Source organism: Cydia amplana, chromosome 10, assembly GCF_948474715.1.
Source record: "Cydia amplana chromosome 10, ilCydAmpl1.1, whole genome shotgun sequence".
NCBI lineage: Eukaryota > Metazoa > Arthropoda > Insecta > Lepidoptera > Tortricidae > Cydia > Cydia amplana.
In genome coordinates, this window is record NC_086078.1 from 16,123,782 (window position 1) to 16,143,365 (window position 19,584).

Genomic DNA, 19,584 nt, shown 5'->3' on the forward strand with positions numbered 1-19,584 from the left:
TTTCGTCTCGTCGCTACAAGTACATGCGATTCACACCAATTTTGGTGTAAAGCCATAGTAGTTTCCGCGTACCGCTAGGGAACGGACGCCTGCTTGCGATTGCGCCACCTAGCGGTCATATCTGTCGTAATAGACGCGTTTTGTTAGAGGGTGAACCTTCTGTACTGTATTATTATTTATTCTGTGGTATAGTTCCTTGTGCAGCGCATAAAATAAATAATACTCGTACCGTAAATAATAATTTCCGACCCGTTTTGTACCTTGTCATAGTAACAATAGTACGAGGTCTTTATCGACTTTCATATGATTGTCACAGTAATTCTTATTTTTGTTTTATTTATGTATTTTATTTCTGAACACTTATAACACACTTCACACTTTTTACTCAACTGTACGTGATCTGGGTTCCGGCAGAATATCAGTGCTTTGCTCAGTAGAGTGAAGCGTATAGCTGAGTCGGATCCCTTTTGTTTTTGCTGCAATGCACACAGTGTATGGCAGGGTGATGGCAGGTATAGCAGGTAAACCCATTTTTCGTGTGTAAGTTTTTTTTTATTTTTTGTATTGGTTAATTTTGTACATATTTTATTTTAGTCGTGTTTGTAATCTACCTACCTATTTGTAAAATGTGTGTTGTTGCAGCAAACAAATAAACGATTTATCTATTTATCTATCTATCTAAATGGGACAGTTCTTTGACCGCACAGCTGAACTGTGGAATGAAATACATATTGCCCGCTGCATTATCGGACCGATACGACCTTCAAACAGTTCATAATACTTCAAGAAAAGAGCGTACTCTCACCTTAAAGGACGGCAACGCATTTGCAATCCGTTCGGTTTTACATGGGTGATGGTAATGGGGTTGGCAACTGTCAATGGTTTGCATAGATGGCGCCACCATGTAGAAGGTGCCCCTTTTTCTATGAGATTTGGCTTAAAGAGCTGGCATCCAAGGCATTAAAAAAACAAAAATTTGACTCAATTCTAGGGGCAAGCTATGTTGACGCCATCTGCTAAATACTTCGACCGGCCAATCCCATTGCTTACCATCAGGCAATTCGCTTGCTTGAGTCCGACTCGCACTTGGCCGCTTTTTCCCTTTAAGAACTAGAATTCTGCAGCGTAGTTCAAAACATCTTACGCGCTTAGGTGTAACTAGTTTTTAAGCCATTTTGAAAGTGAGAAGGGCTATTCTAAGGCACAATGCACAATGTCATCGCATATAAAGATACACTGTTGCTTTTATAACACTATTGTGCTGGGTACAGCTTCTTTGCAGCGTTCGCGGCATTTTATTATTCATGTAACAACTGCTTTGCAGGTAACGTTAATAATTTAAGAGGCGTCACGAGTTGTCATTTGTACTTTAGTTTCCTTGGAGAAATATAAATATTTATGCAAGTTGGAATCATGTAAGGTAAATTTGGAGAAGACGGGCATAATATATAATAGTTATTTGTTTTACAAGGGGGCAAAGTTGTTGTTTAACCGCTCGTGCTAATATTGATACCCGAGCAAGCGAAAAGATTACAAAATTGAACCACGAGCGAAGCGAGAGCGCAAAATGGAATCTTGAGCGTTGCGAGGGTTTCAGAGCCCGAGGGTTAAACAAAATTTGTCTCTGAGTGAAACACAAAATTATTGACCACACCAACCCGAGGATAATATTATCAAACCAAATCAAATCCAAATTAATGTTATCTACCAGCAAAGCTGCAGCTAGCTGGAAGCAATTAAGTGTTCTGATTTGCCTTATATTATACATACATATTAGGGCGTTTTTTTTTTAAGTCCCCTACACTTTTTTTTTCAAATTTGGGATTTTTTATTATATTTCTACTCAGAATCACGAGCTCTTTCTATCCTAATAGGAGAAAAAAAGTGTCCTAAGGTTTTTATTTCCATTCCGTCACCAGTTTTCATAGACTTTGTATGGCGGTCGCGGAATGGAAAGACCGAAAAATGTATGGACATTTTGGGACACTTTTTTTCTCCTATTAGGATAGAAAGAGCTCGTGATTCTCAGTAGAAATAACATAAAAAATCCCAAATTTGAAAAAAAAGTGTAGGGGACAACTTAAAAAAAAAAGCGGCCAAGTGCGAGTCGGACTCGCCCATTAAGGGTTCCGTATTTAGGCGATTTATGACGTATTAAAAAAAACTACTTACTAGATCTCGTTCTAACCAATTTTCGGTGGAAGTTTACATGGTAATGTACATCATATATTTTTTTTAGTTTTATCATTCTCTTATTTTAGAAGTTACAGGGGGGGGGGGACACATTTTACCACTTTGGAAGTGTCTCTCGCGCAAACTATTCAGTTTAGAAAAAAATGATATTAGAAACCTCAATATCATTTTTGAAGACCTATCCATAGATACCCCACACGTATGGGTTTGATGAAAAAAAAAATTTTGAGTTTCAGTTCTAAGTATGGGGAATCCCAAAAATTTATTGTTTTTTTCTATTTTTGTGTGAAAATCTTAATGCGGTTCACAGAATACATCTACTTACCAAGTTTCAACAGTATAGTTCTTATAGTTTCGGAAAAAAGTGGCTGTGACATACGGACAGACAGACAGACGGACAGACAGACAGACAGACAGACATGACGAATCCATAAGGGTTCCGTTTTTTGCCATTTGGCTACGGAACCCTAAAAACGCCCATTGACCCGTAACGAAATCTCAATTTCAAAGGTTTAAAATTTCAAAGGAGAGAGAATACCTATCTATAGCTTTCTGGTGGTATGAAGTAAGTTATAGTATTCGTTGACAAAATAAATATTTTGTCACAGCACAATTGTCATAATGTACCTAAGTGAAAAAAAATTGGTAGGTACACTTATTGTAGCAAGCGTAGGCCAGAAAGCCGCAGAATTATTATTAAAAATGTAAAATAAACATTAAATGTGAATTGAATTTCAATTGAATTTCCATTGCACATTGTAGGTATGAAAATATTTTCACATGTTCACAAATGTTATGAATAAAGTTTTTAACATCGCTTTAATGCAAAGCAATCGTGCATATAATATCAAGTAACTCTACACTGAGCCATTTAACTTACTTATTGAAAATAAAAGAAGGCCATTCGTTCATATTGCATACCGATGTACCCTAGTCAACAAAGGTGTTGATTATACATGGTGTCTCTGACCATGGGGCTTTAAATCCAGGGTTTGATTTTACTCGCTAAACTGAGCTACTTTTACTATGGTACCAACCCTAAAATCGGGGAATTTTTTTTGGCTTTTACATAGAAAACGTCGACATCTGATCAGCCAAAATGTATGAAAAGTAAAAAAATTTTTGGGATTTCGGGGTTGGTGCCATAAGATAAGATAAGATAAAGATAAAAGATAGTTTATTCATAATAAAAGTAGCTCAGTTTAGCGAGTAGAATCGAGCCCTGGATTTAAAGCCCCATGGTCAGCGACACCCTGTATGTTATTCGCGTCCGTCAAAATACAACAGTGTCTCGGTCTCGTGGCGTGGCGCGGACGTTTTTTTTAATAAAAGGCGAATTAATGATGACTAGGCGAATTATGTAAATCAAATAGGTAAATGTGGCTAATTCCGTCATAGGGGCTATTCCGCTACGAGTATATATTTCTTTGATTTTCAATCATAGGAAAAAAAAACATCTGCTTTTGATCGCTGAAAGTAAATGGTTTTTTATGATATAACCTAGGAGGCAAACGAGCAGACGGATCGCCTGATGGTAATAAATAATCGTCGCCCATGGACACCTGCAACACCAGAAGGATTGCAAGTGCGTTGCCGGCCTTTAAGATGGAAGTGTGCAATAAAGAGTATCCTATCTAGATTTAGATTGACATGTACTTTTTTATTTAATTCTAATTATCCTTAGCTCATTAAGTGAATTGTATATATGAATGACAATGTATGACTATTACTGAATAAATGATATGATATTTATGATACTAGTATGATAAATGAAACAGTTGAAACTCACCTGCCTTGCACCCTTGCAGTGAACTAAATAAAAATACCCTATTGACTAGTGTATTAAGCGTTGATATGATGGCTGGTTTATAGCTCATTGTTTCTCGATATTATACTAAACACCACATTTAAACAGTTGACTGCGCGTTGATCCAGGTCGAACAAAGGTCAACTAATAATAAATATAACATATACATAACTACCTAGGTACCTACTACATTTTTATTCATATACATATATTGGATTTAATAAAAAAAATATGAATACAAAATGATTGTATACCTACTTACCAATTTTAATTAAATCGACTTAAGCACAAAGTTTTCAGTAGGTACTTGAGCTTCAAAATAAGAAAAACGTGATACAATATACTGTACCCGGATCGTTAATTTTAATGTTGATGTTTTGTTTACAAAAAAAGACTGTTTCTGATTTCTACCCTATTCCCTAGATTTCTGCTCATTAATACTTAGCTAACATAGGTACTGTAACTATAGTATTAATTAAGGAATCGAATCACACCCATCATTCTCCGAACGCACGGTCTCTATTGAAACAAACAAGATACCCATTACCTCTTAAGAGCGATCATTAAATCTAACAAAAACCCAAATGGTTATCAAAAGGGCCACCCAGGCAGATGAATTAAGGCACGTGAACACTAACACATCGTAAATTTGTCCGTGCCTTAGCTTCCCCGAACGCATGCCGTTCAAAGACATTTTTTTGCAAAAACGTGGAAAGTATTACAATGTGAACGACATAAAAGTTCTGCGAATGAAATTAAAATTCTTCCTTGTTGTTGCGTGTGGTCTAATTATGAATAAAGTGCTATTAAAGTTTTTTTTTTGGTTAAAAGAGTCGTTTTTCCATGAAAAGGTAATGGGAAAGTTGCTGCGGTGCGACAAAATCCATGTGGCTGCTATATTATTGATCACTACATAGAATGTATTTGGCCACTCCTAATAAATCAGAAAGAAATAAGAAAATTGAAGCCTTGTTGTTATGAGTGGCCATTTAGGGTCTCTATTGTTTCCCAAAAAGTTTTTAGTCATAATGTAAATATTGTTTGTCTGCATTTTTGTTAGTCATAACTTGTTTGATTTAGAAACGCGTAACTTTTCAGGATTGCCATAAAACAAAACTAACCTAACCTATTTATTGGATAACCTTACGAAAATCCTGAAAAGTTAACGGTTTTGGTTTTAGGACTAATGATAATAGGACAAACAATCATCATCATCTGAGGTATTACAGCCTGGTCAAGCAAGTATCTCCAGTCCGTTCTATTTGTGGCCTTCCTTCTCCAACTTTTCACTCCCCGACATTGAGAGAGAGCGCAGGGCGTTGGCTGTGAGAAGCAACATGCTGGCCCGTAGGTTTGCCCGTAGCACTCAGGAAGTTAAAATAACTCTTTTTAAAGCCTTTTGTCAGATCTTCTACACGGGTAGCCTATGGACTAGATACACGCGGCGAGCATACGACGCCCTGCGTGTCCTCTATAACAATGCTTTTAGAATGCTGATGGGACTGCCCCGCAGATGCAGCGCCTCAGGTATGTTCGTAGGCGCGCGCGTTGATGGTTTTCACGCCATAATGCGCAAAAAGTACGCGTCGATGCAGAGGCGATTGAGAGATAGTCACAACAGCATTCTAAAAGTCATTGCTGATAGAATGTGTAGCTGTCAAATACAGAAACAGTGGGTAGACAGTCTCAAGGGGTGTGTATCATATGACAAATAGTTTTTAAGATATTATACCTACTGTGATTTTAATCTTTGTTTTATGTTTAAAAAAAAATGAATTTGTTTTATGTTTAAAAAAAAAAATGAATTAGTGTTGATGTGCTTAATTTATTAATTTTAACTGTTTTAATTTTATTTTATTTTATTTATTTTAATTTTTAAATGTGTGATTATTATTGTTTTTGTAATTTTATTTAAATGTATCATGTACTTATGGATCATAGTTATCTGAAATAAATGTATTTTGATTTTGATTTGATTTGATTTAAGGTCCTGATGTCCTGGTATACAAACAATACATTAAACTGTGTGAAGCAAAGGGACCTCTATTCGGCCATTTACTATGTAGTGGCTCTAGCTATAGTATAACTATAGCAGTCACCCTATACCTATACCACTACCACCAGTTTGGCACTGACATAAACGTCATCGAGAACGTAACTTACTTTCTATGCATCTCGCTCGTACTCGCATATTAGTGCAAGCGAGATGTATAGAAAGTAAATTACGTTCTTCAAAGCGTTTATGTCAGTTTTGACACTGTCAATGACTCATGGTACGGGCTCTAATGTGAAGCTGTTGCTATTGCATTACGAGGCACTTAATGGGAGATGGGATTAAGCTAGTCGTGCGGATAACAGGTTTTTTGTTTAAAATGTTACGGGAAAAACGACACAATGTGTTGTGAAAGAAACATTTTAGAGTCCGACTAAGCTAACTTTGCAAAGACTTGAAGAGGACAAAGTTATTAGAAACCTACCATAGGTCAGGTCACCCCAGTGCACACCCGGTTTCTCAGTTCGAAACTTGTGTATGAAATAATTCACTTCATATTCAAGTAGCTTTTCGGTGAAAGAAAACACTGTAAGGAAATCAGACTAATATCCAATTAAGATTTAGTTACAGTTCCCTCATTAGCGAACTTTTCCTTATGTTTTTTTATGGCATTTGCCCTTGATCAAAACGTGTAAAAATTCAATAATAAAAACTACAATTTTGCGTCAGCACCCTCTGATGAGGAGATATATTTCCAAAACATTACAACCGGCATTACTTACCCGGAGCCATGCTACTTACGCATAGTGTGTTAACCTTAATCTTAAACTCACCGTGTTTGCATCGATTCCCGTTACTAATTGTTACCATAAAATGTTCACTTAGCTCAATAAAGTATGAGCGGCGCGTCGATTGCAAAGTGCAAACCCTTGTTCAACTGGACAATAGCAGACGAGGTACACAGGCGTTCAAAAGTGCATGGACACGTTTCAACCGTAATATTAAGGCATTACGGTCGACATCCATCCATGCACTTTTGAACGCCACTGTAATATTCTGAAATTAGTCAAGGTCAAACTTGGCTGCCAATATGACTAACAGTTTTGAATGATTCACGGTTAGTTTCACTAGACTTATATCGACCGGGATATGAACCGTGATTACCTACAATACAAAACAAAAGGTAATCACGGTTCATATCCCGGTCGATATAAGTCTAGTGCCAATATGACTGTAGATAGTAGTCTTGTTTTAACTTTTTAATAATAACTATCCCCACCTATCATCAGCACTATCACAGTTCGCGTTCGAACTGAAATAGTATTAGGCTTTGTAAATATCGAACAAAAAATACCTCATAAGAAACAGACATGCACGATTTATTTTTACATATATATTTGTCTTAGATTTAGGGCTCATTTAGACGGTGCGAGAACTCGCATGCGAGTTTCATTACATAAATTACATTGCGTCATTTGATCGGTCGGCTGAATTGATGTAATCTCAATGGTCCACAATGTAACTAAAATCGTATACGAGTTCGCGCGCCGTCTAAATGAGTCCTTAGATATCAACTACCAAGTTTTTGATAAACTCAGGTATTTTTAAAAGGATACATGATGATAATAATTTGTATTTCTTAATAACTACCGGTTTTGCGCCATCCTCGTATCTTTTGACAAAACAGAAACTAGTTTGTAGCTTTAATATGGATAGTACTCTATAGAATAGAGATTTATACTCAAGATAAGCCTAAACCGACCACATAACACCTAATTAGTGAGGAATTTCAAATTCAAATACAGTTCCAGTCAAGGATTAAAATATTTCTTTAAAAAAGTCTTAAACGGTCGGAGAATGCTTTAGAAATATGACCTTCTGTAAAAGCAAATAAATAAAAAATAACGACTCAATAATTTGTGCTTTTTAATCACAGAAAAATGATATTAAGTATAGGTTTATTGTAATATAAAACTAAATGGGGAACTGTTTTCGTTCACATGATAAGTTGGGTGATAGATTGAAGTGTCAATATATCGTTATGGTGATAAATATTTAGTGAATAACTGAATATATTATTGATTTTAACGGTAGAAGCTTCTCTTTATAATAGCGAAAATAAAACTAATAAATAATAGTTTTTGTGTTGACTTATTTATATTCAAATTCGGTCTTTGAAAGATGATAATTATGTTTATTTTAAATCTAGCCAAGTTTCTGTTTAAAACTAGGACGAACACCGAATTATCATTCTTTGGGGTTTAAACTACGGAATATTAACAACGAATTTATTTCTAAGTCCATCCAATGGTTTGAAGGCGATATCATATTGTCTTTGAATTGAGAATTATTGTTATAATGAAAATTAGATACTTTGGCAAAAATACTCGCCCTGGAGAGAACCCTTCGGCCGTGTACGTAACCGACCTTTCGTAACTGGTAACGAAGGAAGAAAAAATGATCTTTGTACGATACTGGTTTCGAATAAAGATCATTTTTTTCTCGTACGTAATCAGTCACCATCTTTCGAAGGTGGTTCGTAACCAGTTACATAGTAAGAATTAATTTTCTTCATACGATCCTTCGCCTAGACTAAGTAAGGACTAGATTACATAACGAAACTGACTGACTGACTGACATATGAACGCACAGCCCAAACTGCTAGTTCTAGAGATTCCAAATTTGGCACGTAAGTTCCTTATAAGGTCTAGGGGTGCACTAAGAAAGGATGTTTCAAAATTCACCCCCTAAGGGGGTGAAATGGGGGTTCAAAGTTTGTTTGGGGAAAACCTCATTTTTTAGTAGTCTTAGTACGCCGGCGAAGCCGCGGGAAAAAACTAGTTAATTACAAAGAATGGCTTAATAGATCTATATTATCATTTAATTATAATTTGGTGCACCTAGTACACTAGCAACTGTATAATGAATTAAAATAATTGCTTGGCGCATAATGTAATGATCCGTTTAAGGGCATAATTTAGTATCGTATTCCCGATTTAGGATCAACTCGTCACACCAAAATTTTGTTCTAACCGGTCATACTGCAGAAAGCAATAATATTTGTTTCAACCCGTCACAAGTAAATTTAGTTCTATTAAGTCACATAGGAATTTTGTAGCTATTGATGATTAAAACATTTTGACTCAGTTACGTATGAGGAATAGATAGTCTTTTTTCGTAATTTCAAATAGAAAATTTCTTCTGTCGTAACTATGGTTACGTACGAAGAAAAAATAATCTTTATTCGAAACCAGTATCGTACAAAGATCATTTTTTCTTCCTTCGTTACCAGTTACGAAAGGTCGGTTACGTACACGGCCGAAGGGAAAAAAACTCCTAAATAATTGTATTACGAATAAATTCTGAAAAGAAAATCCGGAAATGCTTACCTGTTCACAAAAATACTTTTTGGAATAGCCTTGGTAAAAAAGTGATTTTGGTTGACTAGGCAAGATGACATCAAACGACGCATCGAAATATTTCAATAATATTATTCAAAATATCAAATAGCCTAAGGTGAGCCTAAGTAATTCCACAGCTAGAAACTAGACAATTTCAACAATAGGTAATACACAAAATATCAAATGTCACTCCTCAATACAAGATCACTTGCGATCGCTCTCCAAACATACAGAAGTCCTGTAACAGTAAACACGGCCACAGAGCTTCCAAAGAGCCACGAGTGTTGACAAAACACTAATGGCACTAGGCACTATTTGTGGCACTTGGCAGCTACTTGCCGATCTTCACGGCACTTGTGGGAGTGTTATTGCAATCGGTAGAGGGCAGTGCAGTCAAACAGTCAGTCTAACCAGTTGATCTAATAGGGTATTTGACTGTATTCAGAATAAATTATTTTACACCATACATAAAATAAAGCACTACAATATTAATAGAGAAACGTAGATAGCAGTTATTTTTAGACACAATTTATATTTTAAATCCCGTATAAAGAGTAAGTTATTTGATTGTGACGTCACATGCTGCGCATGCTAGTATTTCATAAATTAGCAAAATCGTTTTGACAGTTCGAAAAAAGGAACTGATTTGACTAGTAGGCAAATACCCTATTTAGGTGACTTTACTAGACTTATATGGACCGGGATATGAACCGTGATTACCTTTTGTATCGTTTTTGAGCTCCCGAAACGAAACAATACACAAGGTAATCACGGTTCATATCCCGGTCGATATAAGTTTAGTTAAACTAAACATGAATCATTCAAAACTGTCAGGTGATTTGGGTTTCCGCAGTCAACTAGGAAAGTATAGTTTTGCCATGTCCGTATGTCTGCCTGTCTGGACGTCTGTCCGTCCACGGCTTTGTTCCATGATAATTAGGACTAGCTACAATTCGGCATGGATATATAAATAAATCATGCCGCCAAAGTGGTAAAATAAATGATGGAAAAAAAAATTGTAGGGTACAGTCAAAGAATTTCATTGCAGTACAATTTCGTACCTTGTCACAGTGACAATCAATATGAAAGTCGCTATACCTCACACTATTGTCACTGTGACAAGGTACGAAATGGAATCGAATGTGATGAATTCATTCCTTTACCATAGCTCTCCTACAAGTGAAGTGGGGATGAAATTGTTGTTTCAACCCGTGTGTGATGTGAGATTATATCGTTGAATAGGTCTTTCAAAACGGCTAGAGGTCTTCAATAACCATTTTTTCGATAAAGTAACAGTTTATCAATACTAGTACCTGCATGTTTGACTCTTTTGCTTTGTCAGATAAGAATACAGAACTCATGTCGATATATGACTTTCAAGTTGTAATTCTACCTAGCATTGCGACTATTGCGAGAGTGCAATCGTCTACTCGATCCAAATACATCTATGTATGTATAGAGGAAAGTGTATTCTATCAGTTTTGGAGAGGTTCTCTCTGACACATGTCTCTCTAATGTAAAACAATACTTTGTTGGCACCCACTTAGCACCCCAATTTTAAAATAGATTTGGTGGAGTGGTTGGTTGTACAAATTATGTAATTTTAGGACATTACGTAACGATGTCGAACATTTAAAGTGCTATAAATATGTCTTACAACCTTTGAACGAGCAATTCTTGTTTATTTATTTATTTATATATATATTTCGGGGATCTCGGAAACAGCTATAACGATTTCGATGAAATTTGCTATATGGGGTTTTCGGGGGCGAAAAATCGATCTAGCTAGGTCTTATCTCTGGGAAAACGCTCATTTTTGAGATATGTATAATGTAAAACGTTGTACGATACAAGCTAATTCGCACCTCGTGACGATTTCAAACACTTTCTTCGGTCGCGTTTTAATTTATCGCCACTCGTTGCAAATGTCCAACTTTACTTGTATCGTAATGTACTATTATAACATAATTATATGCATACTCGTACACTCTATAAACATTACCTTCTTTTCTTCATCAGTTGGGTAAAGAAATAGGTAACAAAGAGTCGTAATAGTCTAAAATAATCAACTCCATATCCACGCTCTATTTATTCAATGCATTCATTAATAAAGCGCCCATCATTAATACTTAATCTTCTTTACCACAAGGTTCATCAATTCAGATTGACATTTCATAGACCATTGTTCCCAGGGTCCGAGCAATTTTAAGCTACCATTACTTGTATTCAGATAAGACTCCTAATAGTTAGACGGGAACGGATAGCTAAAGCTATTCGCAAAACGTATCAACTACTACTACAAGTAGACCATTTAACATTTTATATGCCATGATTTTACTTTACGAATTACCGGTTAGATATCCTGTACTGTGTGCGAAAAATCCTATTTCACGCCGTTAAGATTTTTCCGGAAAACATGACGTCTATTGTTTAGCTTTTATAATCTGCGCTTTATAATTTGATTTGTATCATTATTGTATGGTCAATAGGTAGTATTTTCAGACCTTTTACACATAGTAATATTCTGCCACACTCATAGTAGTCATAGGTATAGTTGGTCAAACCAAATGTGTCAGTAAATGAGGACAAAAAACTATACTCATCCTTGTCTTTTGGGTGCTAGTACTAGGCCTTTTGTTTGTAATGAGACAGTCCTTTGACAAACTATAGTATTATAAGACCTACACAAAGTAAATCTGCCACACTCATATAGTAATAATAGTAGTCGTTACAAAAGTAAAGGTCAAGATACATTGGAGCGGCAGCCAAGTCCAGGTTGAAATGCTGATGAATGTGTCTGGAATCATTTAGAATGGATTGATATAAATCGCCTGTGTCCGATTCATCTTCCTTAGAGCCGTCGAACATACGTGTGTGACGACATCTATCTTTATCCAGTTTGGGACTTTGATTTGAATTCACGATCTGTCTGTGCCTAAATTATTGGGGATTGTGTTTTCTATCTTTTCTCATAGAATAGAATAGAAATAATAAATGTTTTAGAATGGAATTCGCAAATTCCTCGTCCTACTATCTAGGTGTAATCTAGGACCTACCTGTAATAATAACTACGCATTTCCTGTAGGTATACTTGCAGAATAATGCTATAACTAAGCGAATGCTGTGCCAATATTTTGCAATAATTTGATTATTCACACACCTTTTGGAAATCACTGCTTTTGGAAATATGAGTTTGTTTATTACCTTATGGCATCCGTAACATATTTTGACGATTAAAACTGAATATGGACAATAAACTCATCTATATATTCACAAAACATTGGTATTCCGTCAGCTAATTTTTTTAGTTTGACTTGACCCATACTTTCGTGCCAATCATGCGTAAAGGAAGCTCTGATTAATTTGGTTTAAGTACAATCTCATCGGTCATTACCTATATAATTTGGACCGGTAACGTCAGTTTATAGCCCTCAAAACTTTTATGAATTTGTCCTAAATGTCTGTTTTTTATTAGGGTTCCGCAGCCAAATGGCAAAAAACGGAACCCTTATGGATTCGTCATGTCTGTCTGTTTGTCTGTATGTGACAGCCACTTCTCTCCGAAACTATAAGAACTATACTGTTGAAACTTGGTAAGTAGATGTATTCTGTGAACCGCATTAAGATTTTCACACAAAAATATAACAAAAACAATAAATTTTGGGGTTCCCCATACTTAGAACTGAAACTCAAAAAAAATTTTTTTTCATCAAACCCATACGTGTGGGGTATAGGGATAGGTCTTCAAAAATGATATTGAGGTTTCTAATATCATTTTTTTCTAAACTGAATAGTTTGCGCGAGAGACACTTCCAAAGTGGTAAAATGTGTCCCCCCCCTGTAACTTCTAAAATAAGAGAATGATAAAACTAAAAAAAATATATGATGTACATTACCATGCAAACTTCCACCGAAAATTGGTTTGAACGAGATCTAGTTAGTAGTTTTTTTTTTAATACGTCATAAATCCCCTAAATACGCAACCCTTCATGGGCGAGTCCGACTCGCACTTGGCCGCTTTTTAAATGGCTTTCGTATGGTTCGTTTTATATATACATATATAATAATTAATTTAGATGGGTTATTGATAAACTTTTGGGGTTTATCATGTTTAATCTGCTACCCACTTGCACCATCCCACTAACCCGGGGTTAAGCGGTTAAACCGTTAACCTAGTGTCAAATTGTACTGGTAACCAACTTCAGGTTTAATCGGGTAACCCCGGGTTAGTACAATTGTGCAAGTGGGACTAAGTGAGAATGGAAGGTCGTGAGAATATTTTGGACATAAGCATAAGAGGCAGACCAAAAGAGAGATGGCGGGATGAACTCGACGCTTTTCGCAGCGACTGGCGGGAGCGTGCACCAAACCGTTATGAGTGGTGTGGCGGAAGAAAGGGGAGGCCTTTGCCCAGCAGTGGGACAAAGTATTAAAAAGAATATAAGTTAGTTAAATTAATATTATTATTTTTGTAACGTGCAAAAATACGATCATAACTGCGGTCACTCAAGCTTAACCATGTTTATGTTTTGAAATTATAATTAGCAATTGGGTAAGTAGCAGTTTTAAAACGCAAATAACCAAAATGTAAAAATAACATGTAATGTCATCAAAAACATTGAAGATTCTCACGACGAGGCTTTAATTACTGTACAGTCGCCATCAGATACATCGGAGCGGCCGAGGTGCTCAAAATATCTGAACACGCACTTTAGCGCCTTGACGATAGCGGCGTGTTCAAATATTTGTGAGCACCGTGGCCGCTCCGATATATCTGATGGCGACTGAACTAGGCTGGTATTACAGTAAACCCTGGGAAAAATTCTCCAAACAAACCCGGTAAGAATTTTTTCCTCGTTTTCTCAAGCCTAGCCTCGGCTGGATTAGCGAGTGCAAAATGCTGTTTTGAGACGGACAAAATGGATGCCGCGGCGGGGGGCAGCACTTTGCCAAATGCGCCTAGGATCCGGATTTGCCCGTATTGCTCGGATAAAGAGGCCGCATGTTACACGGGAGTGTATTTTGCCAGAAGTGTATTTTTGAATTTAACCTCCTAAGGCATCCATTAGCATTAAGACCAAGCATCATTTTGCTTAACTTATTCATGATCTTAACTGGACCTGCGTCGCGGCGGGTTGTTTTGACTTTTGTCTTTTTTTTCCAACTCGCAGCTATGTGACGATGGTGATTTTTTTAAACAATTGCGCCTTTTGTAAAACTGAGTATAATTTTTCAAAAAGAAACATTCAAGAAAGTTCAATGATTTTTTTTATAAATTAATTGGTTCACCCCGGAATTTCTTTAGAAAGTTGAAAGTTCAAAAATTCATAACTCAAAAACTACGAAAAATCGGCTAACATATACATGGGGGTATATTCTGATAGCCCTTGATGTGAAGAATCAAAAACAAATTTAAGCGTAATTTTATTTTATTTTATTTTAACAAGCTAGTTTTTAATTTCTTTTAGTAATACACTGTATATATCTTGTTTGTAAATAAATGATTATTAAAACAAATTTTGGACGTCGAAGTTTGGACCAACCTGTCGGCCTAGCCAAGGTGACGATCGCTTGCGCTTCGCCATCGAATCGCTTTGTGTCTCTATATCACACATCCATATTAGTGCGACAGTGACAGTTGCGTTTCGATCGCTACGGAGCGTAAGCGATTGGCACGTTGGCTACGCGGCCTGTATTGTTGATTCACTCGTATTTCTCTGTGTTACGTTGTGCATTGCGCAACGGTGTAATAGTCGGTAGCTTAAATCTTAAAGGATTCGGCAACTTCTACTGCTAGTACATCGCTCTATGAGCCGGACAACGAAATACTCTTACGTGATTGATTGCAAGATCTTTCATACCAAACCTATGTTTTGGTGAAATATGAACAGGTATTTTCCGTCTTTGATATTAGGGTATACAAAGTTTCGTAAAGGGCTTTGATTTGATTATTAAAGTTTGGTTAAAGGGCAAAAGGAAAGAAAGGAAATACATTTACTTAATGTAGAAAGATCTTTTTTAAGGGGCCCTCAGATTACCAGTTCGCCGAATGATATCGGCCTGTCAGTTAGAACAAAAAGTTGACAGTTCCAAACGACTAACAGGCTGATATCGTCCGGTGAATGGTAATCTGTGGGTCTATTTAGATTCATGAATTTATGAGATAACAACTAGGTTACAGTCAAAAATTACTAGGTATAGATATGATATAAAAAACGCAGATTAAGACTGACTTTTCGTTTGCGTCAGTAATCATTTACCCCTAGTGTACATTTCATTCGATAGCGTGACGTGACGTACGCGTTTGCGTTAAGTGTCATTTTGTGTGGGATTTTGAGTTTTACAAAACGTCCTACTTGGCGCGCTGTTCAAAATCTTATACAAAAATAGACATAGCGCAAACGCAAACGCTCGTCACGCCATCTAATGAAATTTACACTGTTACATTTTTACTTTTCGATTGGCGTTTTTTCAACTATTTTTATCTTGGCTACGGCCCTTTAGCAGAAAAGGAAAATCTAGAAAGGTAAATAAATAAATAAAAAATAAAATAAAATAAAATAAAAAGCCTTTTATTTCATGAATATTTAAAAATTGTTTACATACCTATTTGATTTATGTTTTAAATAGTTATTCAAGAACCCCGTGTTCACAGGTGAAGGCCTCCTCCAAAGCCCTCCATGTATCTCGATCCTTGGCCACTTGTATCCAATTAGGCCCGGCAATTTTGGTAACATCATCTTGCCATCTCATAGTGGGTCTTCCTTTCCCTCTTTTCCCTAAAGGTCCCTTCCATGACGTTACCCTTAGTGTCCAGCGCCTGTCTTGGGTACGTGCTACATGGCCTGCCCACCTCCATTTAAGTTTTTTGGCATAGCTGAGAGCATCTATGCTCTTTGTGTGTTGTCTTATTTTTGTATGGTTAATCTTTTGTATTTTTTTGATGTTTAGCATACTGCGCTCCATTCCGCGCTGGCAAGTCCTTAATTTTTCCATAGCTTTTTGAGTAAACCTCCACGTCTGACAGCCGTATGTCAGACAAGGTAATAAGCATGTATTCATGACTTTAGTCTTCAAGCTGACCGGCATGTTACTCTTAAATACTTCTTTTAGCTGCCAGTATTTGTTCCAGGTCTTTTGTGCTCTCCGTTCAATTTCTAAGTCGTTGTTCGTTTTATTAAAACTTATCTGTTTACCTAAGTATATGTATTGTTTTGTATAAGTCAATGGCTCATTTCCTACCGTTATGGTTCTAGAAAGGTACCTTATCTAAAATCTACACATGTGAGCACGAATGACCCAATTCCACTTTAACGTTTGCGCCTTTCTAAGACATAGAGCTAGTAGTAAAGTCGTGTGTGTAATTAAAAGGCTCATGTTACTTCACTTAAGTAAATAGTCGTGCTCATCACATTTCGCTATAAGTTCACTATTTAGAAAACTAATTTCTGTATGTATTTTTATTTATTTATTTACTTTGTTTTTAGGTTTTTATTTATTTTAGTTTCACGCCGACTACATTACTGTCGGAAGTGTCAAAATTAGTAAAGGGGCCCATTGATTAACATTCCGCCGGACGATATCAGCCAGTCAGTTGTTCGGAACTGTCAACTTTTTGTTCTAACTGACAGGCCGATACCATCCGGCGGACTGTTAATCAGTGGGCCCCTTTAGCTCGCCGTATGTCTACATAGTAACAAACCCCACATTCCACAAGTTTAAAAAGCTTAAATCACTCACTCCACAAAGAGTAACCAGAAAACCTGGAGCCCGATTCAGAGTTAAAAACTTGTAACGGTTTTGATGTAATTTTCATACGATCTTGAAGATACGTTGCACCAATGCATATGAAATGAAGTTAAAGTCATGCGTGAGCTAGGGCCTCCAGATATATCGACGCGCATTCGGCAAAAGCCTATATTTTGCCGATTCCGCGTCGACAAAACGTCCGCATCTGCATCCGCATCCGCATAAAATCGATGCGGAGTTTAATGCGGATGCGGTTGTGGAACAGGTCGGTACATACTCGCCAATCACAAAGACGATTGTCAAGGTCGTATCAAAACCAGTTCAAAACCATAACAAGTTAGTCAATCTGAATTGGGTTCCTGTGCGAAATATTCGGCGAGGCTCAGGTAAGTGAAGTTACGTGTTACGGGCCGGCTTTATGGGGTCTGTCTTAACCGTTACAAGCGAGAAAAAGTTAGTGGGCTATTTACATAGTCTTGTCGAAGGAACGAAGGAAAAGAGTAAGAGCCTTTCACATACACCGAAACACTAAGCGCAATAAATTTCGGTAGGCATTATTCGACAAACTATGCATTCTTGTGGTACACTTTACGGAAAAACTATCGCTCTTATAGGTTTGAAATTTAACATAGTAATTTAAATTCATGTCTAGATGTGTTATCAAACATAAAAATATCATTTTATAAACCTAAAAAAATAAAATAAAGCAATAACACTTTGTATTACTCCTAGCGCCATCTGTTAGAATAATCATGAATTAAAATTCGTGTTAATGTACAGTCACCAGCAAAAATATATGATTCTTTGTGTTAAGTAGGTAACAATTTTACCAACAAAAACTATACAGCACTAGATTGACTAGATATAGATCTTGCTACGTTCCTTTTGGTTATTACATGATGTTGAGTTAAAATTAAAACGTAACTTCGATTTTTTGGAAGCGATCTTAATTTTTGTACTTTATTACTCTGTTATTAGTTAAGTAAGATGAAACTTACTCAGCTTTACAATTTTACTAGAGATAGGTAATCTCTATTATTTTCAATGTTTGAAGTAATTATTAGGTATGGGGCAACCCAGAAAAAGGAAAAAAATAGCTACGTTTATTTATAAATGTTTAATGATTTTTTTTGTGATATCTAAGTTGTGTATACTTAAAAGTTGATCAGTTTAACCTTAAACCTGAAGAAGATAAACGTGAAAAATATCTTGTATCATTAAAAACACTGTCTCATTCAAATTCAAATCGCACTATAATTAAATTTGTGCTTGTTATATGTATGCGAGTATTCGCTAAACGAAGAAAACACACAGTATCTGCAAAACCCTAACAACCTATTGAATTACCAATTAATCCCTACCATCCACCATAAATGTGATACAATATCATCTTCACCATAAAACCCGCTCGAACATTGTTCACGAAATTGCTCGCTAAGTAAATAAGTAATTCAACAAATCAGATTTTAAGTGGCGAGCCACGTAATCTCTGCCTCGATCAAATTAACTTACGCTCCCTGGTTTATTTAAGCATAATGAGTAGTAATAACTAACTAGGAAGCGTATAGTCGGCAGGGAGATTGAACGGAGAAGGATATGCGATTTCCAAAATGGCGTCGTGTCGACGGGTGATCGGCTGATTAGATAGGAGACTGTTAATGAGTATTTGTTTTGAGTCTGTCTAAGGTAACTTTGCACCGATTTGAATAGAAAAGAAGTGCCATTATAAATGTCATATTTTTCATATAATTTTGATATTAATGGTTACATTGCTAGTGCTACACTTTGCAATGGCATGCATTAGCTTGGTTCACCTCTAGACGCTTGTATGAACTGTATATTTCGCAGATTAATAGTGTAAATATAAAAAAATACCTTTTTAAGAATTCGTCGATTTCACTAAAAAAAATTGCCTACAGATTGCCCTGCATTTAATATATGGACTTCTGGGTCTGAAATAAAGATAGGTTGTATACTGAGTTTCATTTAATTTAATATGCCCACAAACTTTGACTATAAAAAACACTGTCACATATAGCTGGTCAAGCAGATCTTGTCAGTAGAAAAAGGCAGCAGAAAAATGTAGGTGCGAAGGGATATCGTCCCATGAAAAATTTGAATTTCGCGCCTTTTTCTACTGACAAGATTTGCTTGACCATCTATAACTTTGTATACACTTAAAAAACTCTTTTTTTTCTGTCCGTTCCTACTTCCTTACATTTGCACTTGTTTTACATCCTTCTCAAGATCTTTGTTATGAACCCAAACTTGTGTTTATCCAAGACTTCTTTTAGCCACACCCTGACTGCATCATCAGATCAGCTTAAATTTTTTAAGAGTCAACAATGTGTATCTGATCAAACTGTACTATTTTCGTAAACTTCTGTAAAAATATCTTAACCACTTTATGCTTATTTTAATCGTGTAACATTTAACTGCGG

At 36.2% G+C, this 19,584-nt stretch overlaps 1 long non-coding RNA gene across 1 annotated transcript in view; it reads right to left on the reverse strand.

The window, feature by feature from the left end:
* The window catches only part of LOC134651501 (uncharacterized), a 225,093-nt gene that overhangs the window by 140,216 nt on the left and 65,293 nt on the right, over positions 1-19,584 (reverse strand). Inside the window, exon 2 of the long non-coding RNA XR_010097107.1 lies at positions 13,084-13,365. This is a non-coding gene — a long non-coding RNA (uncharacterized LOC134651501). The remainder of the gene's footprint in view (positions 1-13,083; positions 13,366-19,584) is intronic.